The sequence below is a fragment of the Rousettus aegyptiacus genome, unplaced genomic scaffold (genome assembly GCF_014176215.1).
Source record: "Rousettus aegyptiacus isolate mRouAeg1 unplaced genomic scaffold, mRouAeg1.p scaffold_m13_p_4, whole genome shotgun sequence".
NCBI classification, from domain to species: Eukaryota; Metazoa; Chordata; class Mammalia; order Chiroptera; family Pteropodidae; genus Rousettus; species Rousettus aegyptiacus.
Window position 1 is genome coordinate 6,436,902 of NW_023416307.1, and position 6,997 is coordinate 6,443,898.

At 48.2% G+C, this 6,997-nt stretch overlaps 1 long non-coding RNA gene across 1 annotated transcript; it reads left to right on the top strand.

The window, feature by feature from the left end:
* The first annotated feature begins 883 nt into the window (after window positions 1-883).
* On the top strand, window positions 884-6,064 carry LOC118601667. Its single transcript, XR_004950491.1, has 4 exons — window positions 884-921; window positions 1,351-1,389; window positions 4,719-4,800; window positions 5,337-6,064. It is a non-coding gene; the product is annotated as an uncharacterized LOC118601667 (long non-coding RNA).
* The last annotated feature ends 933 nt before the right edge of the window (window positions 6,065-6,997 follow it).

Genomic DNA, 6,997 nt, shown 5'->3' on the forward strand with positions numbered 1-6,997 from the left:
GATATACAACAGATGGCTGGAACTTTTTCACACCTGTTGGGTTTCTAAGAGCGTCACCACGAGCCCACAGGCGCCAGTCTGCAGAAATCCTGAGGAAGGACCGGTAATGGAGGCACCTAATCAAGGTCCTTAAATGAGTGGGACACACTGCACTGTGTTGCTAAGGCCTCATTTATGACCAGTTCCCTGGGCCCCAGACAAAGTTCGTGCTGTGTTTTCTGTTGTCTCCTGATACTTGTTCATTTACAAAAGGGGGGGGGGGAGAGACTTTTAGTCACTTGGATTATTCGATTTGTTTCCTTAGGCAATTTTGAATTTGATTTCTAAACTATCTCCTAAACCTGTCACATTGAATCTTAATACTTACGGGCCCCCAGCACCCTCCCAGCTACTCCGGGGCTTATTCAGTGCCGGGTATGCCATGAGCGCCTCAGAAACATTCGATGAGTGAAGGAGCGACTGGCCGGGTGTTCAGAATTAATAAGGAGGAGGAAGGATGAATGAAATTGATGAGCGACTTCTAAACCCCACTTAGGCCAGCAGCCCCAGTCCCTTGACAGATAACCTTGTCCAAGCAAAACTGATAGGACGTCCAGGGCGACACGCGGGGCCAGAGGGAAGGGCAGCGGGTGTGCACGGGACCGGGCGGCCAGAGACACCTGGCCTCAGAGGATTCACCAGGAACTCCCTTTGGAAACAGAAAGGGCGAGCGGCCTTGGGAGGGCCGAGACGGAGGGCGAGACATCCAGAGGAAAGGCCAGCATCGCTTACCAGCAGCTGAGTGTTGGTCTGAACGATGCTGCTTGGATGCCAGATAAGGAAGCGGGTCGGGCTGGGCTGGCAGGCGCTGCAAAGCCTCATGGGAGGAAGTGTTGCAGGGAGGGTGGAAACTGACGAGAGTTCTGGCTCAGGGATCCAAAGGTATCTGGAAAGAAATCCGGAGGTTGGGGGTGGGATGGTATCTTAGTAAATTATGAGAGGGGCAGGGAGAGGCACTGGAGCGTTTGCAAACACGAACCTGTTTGTTTTGGCTCAAATAGAGCAGGACTTGCATGTTTATACACATCCTTTCAAAAAATGAGAAAAGAGCCTAAACATATTTGTAAGGAACCCCTATGATGGCAGCCTAGAGAGAATGAGGTTTGGGCTAAGGGGCAAGAGAGCGCCCCGTACTTACTCAGAGGCAATGTGTCTGCAGCTGCCTTAGGAGGCTGAGGCCAGAGACATGCAAGAAAAAGCAAACTTGTAAGGTCAGCATTTTTTTTTTCTTTGAACACTTCCCCCCACCTTGCCAAGGACAAACGGTTCGATTCCAGGGGTGGAATAAAAATCTCCTTCTTTTTCTTGTAGATGAGTCTACAAGCTGTTTACAAGGAAGCAGCTCACAAGGTATGGAGGCTTCTGTGAGCCCTCACACCCCAGGACCCGGTGGGAGGAGGCAGGACCCAGCCAAGGAGAACTGTTCTAGGGACGCTTGCTTCCCAGGCAGTGGGGTTTCTGAGTACGCCGTTGGCAGAGAAGGGCTGGGGGAATGGTTGGAAATTCACCTGCTAAACGAATTCACATATGGGCTCATGGGCCAATCATATTCTTTACCTGAGCCTCAGTTTCTTCATCTTTGAGATGGAGTTGTGGGAGTAGCTCAGTGGATCAGAATGTTGGAACCAGCCCTGGAGATGCCGACTCATTAGGTTTGGGGTCAAATGTCCTCGGCGTGTGTGGATGTTAAGAAGAGACAAACCAGCCAGGTGGTTTCGACGTACCGCCAGGTGTTAGAGACATTACATTAGGGAGCAGGTCCTACCCCATATGAGTTGGCTTTGCTTCTTCCATAGTCAGAAGAATGCCAGAGTCCTCCGAGCAGAATACACCCAAGGGTGGACTAACGTTTAGCATCTCTCAATTCCATGCTCACATCCAATTCATCTTTCTAGGCCAGGGAAAATCCCCATCCCTCCCAAAGCCGTCCCCACCTTCTGGACCCCTGGCCTGTCCTTCCCCTTTCCATCTCCTGAGTCATCCATTATCCATGAGTCGTCTTGCACGGGTAGAATGACATCATTCGGTGTCCTCATCCTCCCGTTGTCTCTTTAGCTGGCCTTCCCGAAGGGCACGAACCTCGCTGGGAGATCCTTGTCTCCTTCCAGCCCTGACACCGTGGTTCCTGACTTACACTGAACTGCTCTCAGGTGGTGCCGACCAGGTCAGCGAGCCGTCACGCTGCGGCTAATCATTGCTTCGCGTATTGTCAATTCGGCCAGGTTTACATCTGCTCTTCGATCCTTTGCAAGGGGGCGCGATAGAGTTGATTAATTTTAGTCACCTTCATGCAAATCTCCCGTGCATTTATTCCTTGTGATTGCATTAGCCTGAAGGTAAGGGTTAGGTTTGTTCTGTGAAATTCCTCTAATTGTATGTGTTTTTGGAAGCTTTCTGCTTTGATTTTGGAAAAGACTTTGTGACATGCACCCCTCCCCCCCGCCCCATAAGAGTCATATTTTTTCTTACCCATTGTTAATTATAATCTATTGTCCCAGGGAAAAAAAAGGGGGGAAGGGGGGAAGGAATTACGCTCTAAATTAGGCACATACATATGGAGAAAGGCAGAGGTAGAGTCGGGGGCCTTGGGGGCTGGGAGAGCAGAGCCATATGTCACGTAGAGAAAGCCTGCTTTTACTGTATCGCGTTTCCTTGTCTTCCGTTCTCCTCATTTCTCGCCCCTTCTCGGTTATTGTTTTATAGTCCTTAAAAAAAAAAAAAAAAACCCATAGTGCCGGGCCTAATGGTGACGTGAGGGTGCAGGAGAATGCCTGCTTGGGAGGCTTCGGAGGGAGAAATATGCCGTGTATGACCTTGCAGGTGTCAAAACCTGGTGCCTAACCCTCGCTTTCCAGCAGACTTTTCCCGAATTTCTAAGTGGTTCAGCTAGGTGTACTGGTGGTGCTCTGTAGTAAAGGTTCCCTATTGGCTCTGTTAAGGCGGACTCTGGTTGTTTACGGTGCAGATTTAAAAGCAACCAAGCTCTTTCTAGCTGCAGAAATGAGGCTTGTTCGGTTTGTTGGCAGCTCTGGAATAGACGTGGTTCTCGTGTCTGCACCAATACATAGACCCCTGTCACTGTTTTCCTCTCGCTCTCGTTCCCTTGTAAACTCTTGGTCGCCCAGCAGCACAAGTCACATGAGTCACATAGAAATTAGAAGGAGATTTTGAGGAAGACTGTCTCCTTTTCTTGCCACTGTGTAGCATGGACCCTCCCCTGCCCCGAGCTGTCTTTGTGGCACGTCTTTCTCCTCGAATCCTTTTTCAGGGGAATTGTCATCTGTTGTGCCTTAATTAAGCTGTCCCTTGGGAGATTCAGTCCTTTCCCCTCTCAAGGATTTTAATACTTCCTCCCAGTGTACCGTGCTCACCTGAGTTCCCCGCTAATCTCGTAAATCTCCTTACACCGAATCTTAGCACAGTGGTGATTAGCTTTCTCTGTGCCCAGTTTTTACAACAGCGTGATATCCGTATAACGTGCTCCATGGGCACAGTACTTACAACTGCTTCGAGCAAGACTCTGGCCAACACTATTAAGAATAGACATCAATAAACGCAGTGTGGTGTCCTGGGTTGTTCACCCTCCACTCATCTCTGGAACAGGCGAAGGGCTTCGTGGAAGAGCTGGTGAAGCCCGAATGTGGCTCAGTTAATATCGGCGAAACAAGGTTGATTTCTTAATCCTGCCCCATGCTCCGAGGTTAGGCGAGACGTTAACATTGAAGGAAGCTGGCAGACGGGGATGTGTAACTCCGCGCTACCATGGCAACTGTTCTATCCCAAAGTAGAAAGTTAACTTAAAAATCAATATTTTTAGGCCTTTGAGCCACGCTTCTCTCGTTCATGGCGCAGGCCTGCTTCCATGTCTGGAAGTATACTTTCCCTTCTAATAGAGCTTTTCTCTTCTGCTGTAAAAAAAAAAAAAAAAAAATCAATATTTTAAAGTAACACAATTTAAAGGGATCATGTGTACTTTTTGATGTGCCAGCACAGAATCACCTATATAAGCCTGGGGTCTCAGACTCACCTCTGCAAGTCATCACCTACATAATCTCTGGGCTTCCGGTTCATCACGGGTCAAATAGTAAAAATAGTCCTTGAATCGATGCAGCCGAAACAATGCCCACCTAGCACATGGTAAGAGCCCCGTCAATGTGAGCTTTTCTTATTAAAGTTTCACTGAATTCAGTCTCTACTCGGTGGGTTGTATCATCATGGATTGCCTCTTAAATTTCAAACAATTCCCAGGTCAGAAAACAAATGAGTCACATTTTTGGATCTCACTTTCTTGGTTTCAAAAAGTGTTCCAGAGATACCTAGGCAAAATCTCCGTGTCTTTCACTCCTCTCATTTCTCAGAGTTCAGGAGCAGAGTTCATCACTAATGGGAAGTCTAGATAAGAAAAAGGTTTAGGACTATTAAGGATTCAGATCAAAATATATGGCCTTGTGGGGCTTTTTTCCTCCTCTGCCTTCCTGTCTGAGCCTCCAGACCAGCTCTGGACCACGCCCACCCCTGGGCTTTAAACTTTATCTAAGCCACTGTCTTGGTTATGGCTCCTGACCTGTATCCTAACTAACACACCCTTCATGCCCCTCTCCAAAGCCTACTTCCATTCGCGTGTGACACTGATCCCATTGGTCTCCCATTCCTTCTCTTCCCCACCCCACCTGTTCTAGGTTCTCAGGACCCTCCTTGGTATTATCAAGACAACTTTGCAGACCGACCTGTGCTGATGGCTTGCCGTGTGTTCCCTCCCAGGTGATGGGCATTTTCACAGGGCTTTCTGGAGAGGCCATGCTTGCCCAAGCAGCGGCATTAACAGGAGAGGTGCTGGGCACCACAGACGGCTGTGGGGAGAGGCTGGGGCACGCGGCAGCTTCCCCGTGCTCCCCCCGAGCACCAGGACACTTAGACCGACTTCGAAGGCCAGGTGGCTGGGGGCACGCCTGCTTATCTGTTTCAGAGAGGGAGAGCGTAGGGGTTTTCTGCCCTTTCTGTGCATGTAGGTGCTTCTCTGCCTCTGTGTGGATCTGGGGCAAACCTTTCTGTGCTCTCATCTAAGTGAGTGTCGGCTCTGGGGACACAAGCAGAAGTGGACAGGGTTGCTTGGGCAGCTCAACCAGGCTCCGTGGGTGGGGGAACAGAACGATGGTCACTGACCCTCCTGCCCCCTCTTCTGGGACATGCTCGCCTGGAGCTGCTGGCATAGCCCAACCTGTCCCAGCCTTTGCTTCAAGGTGGGGGAGGGGGAGAGCAAAAATGATGGCTAACGTAGGGTTTCTTCTCCTCTGAAGGGGAACAGGATGGGACCGGCGCTGGAGAAGGCCAGGGGCCTCCCACTTAACTGCTTGTTCCCACAGGAATTTCTTCGGAGCCTCGCTTTGTAGTTGCAAGAAAGCCACGTTTTATGTTGTTTAGTTTTTTGTTTGTCTGTTTTGGGGGACGGAGTTACTTTCCCTCCTCAATGATCTACTGAGATGTGGGAAAGGATGGAAGACAGGCTCCTCCGACGGAAAGCAAGAGAAATGAAAACTGCACACGAAACACCAAGTCCAGGGCCTAGGAGATGAAAACTCTGAGTGGTGCCCATGAGCTAACACGTTGGAATAATAGAGCATGTGTCTCTCTTTTTCTGACTTTTAATCATATGAAAATATTTTTCAGTTATGCGACATAATTCAAATAAACAAACCACCCGTCCTGCCCAATAATTGTTTGTTTGCTCTCTCGTGGTGCCTGGAGTGTGCAGAAGGGGCCCGGCCTGCCTCCCCCTGGACAGCCATCATCTCTCCAAAGAGAAGCAGTGTTTTGATAACGGGACAGCACGGGGAAGCAGGCTCTGGGCTCTGCGTCCTGACCCAGGCAGGCGCCGGCCGAATGTTCTCACAGCCATCTGTTGCGGCCTGAAATGCATGAGCACATTAGCACATGGCCCGCCAGCAGACCCGACATTGTTCTCCCGGCTGCGTCAGTCCGGCCGACCTCAACAAAGGAGACAGTTTTGCATTTGGGATAAATACAACCACTGAGGAGTTGTTTTTTTTTTTTTTTTTTCTTTCTCCTTAGGATATTTAATGTTCAGGTTTATGCAGGCTGTCTGAGTTGAAAAGTCGCGGCCAGCCTCTTACCCTCTGTTCTTCTCGACTGTGACATTGACGCGGATGGTTTGTAGGAGCCGCTAATTTGCCAGGAGATAGTTTTCCTCTTTCAGATAATGCTCCCATCATCAAGAGTCATCAAATTGAATATTTTTCTTTTCTTTTTTTTTAACCCGTGGAATTTGTTTCCCTAAAGATTAGAACAAGTCGTCCAACTCCAAATCCATTTAATTTTATAGTCAGTCTTAGGCCTCAAAGTCTGGATCCTAATTGTGCTCGAAGACTAACCCAAAACACTCAAGGAACCAGTAGAGAACATTATGGCTTTAGTAAATTTTGTTAAACGTTACAGCTTTAGTAAATGTGTTGATCCTAACTGATACATTATTTTCGAAAACGCTTTATTTTCCTCCCACCCCAAAACCAACACAAGACCAGCCTTGGAGACTGAGCAGTTTTTTAAAAAAACATTTTTTGGGGAAGGCAAACAGTTCGAAAATGTATTTTTGACAGGATCAGATTTTGCTTGTTTTTTCTTGTGCAGAAGTCCCAATGAGGCTTCTCGACTCTTCGATTCTAATTAAGAAGGGGCTCGGTGGCAAAAAGTGTTTGTATTTATTCATTCATTCATTCATTTATTCAACAGGTATTTATTGAGCACTTACTATATGCCGGGCACTATTCTATTCAGCAATTGAGATAAACGAAGATCTCTGCCTCCTGAAGCTTATATTGCACTGAGAAGACAGACAATAAACTACAAAAGTCGTAAATAAAAAATATGGAGGAGGAAAGCAGAGAATGGTAAGGGAGTGGAAAGTACCAGGGTGAAGTTGGAGTACTGGAATGTAGAAGTT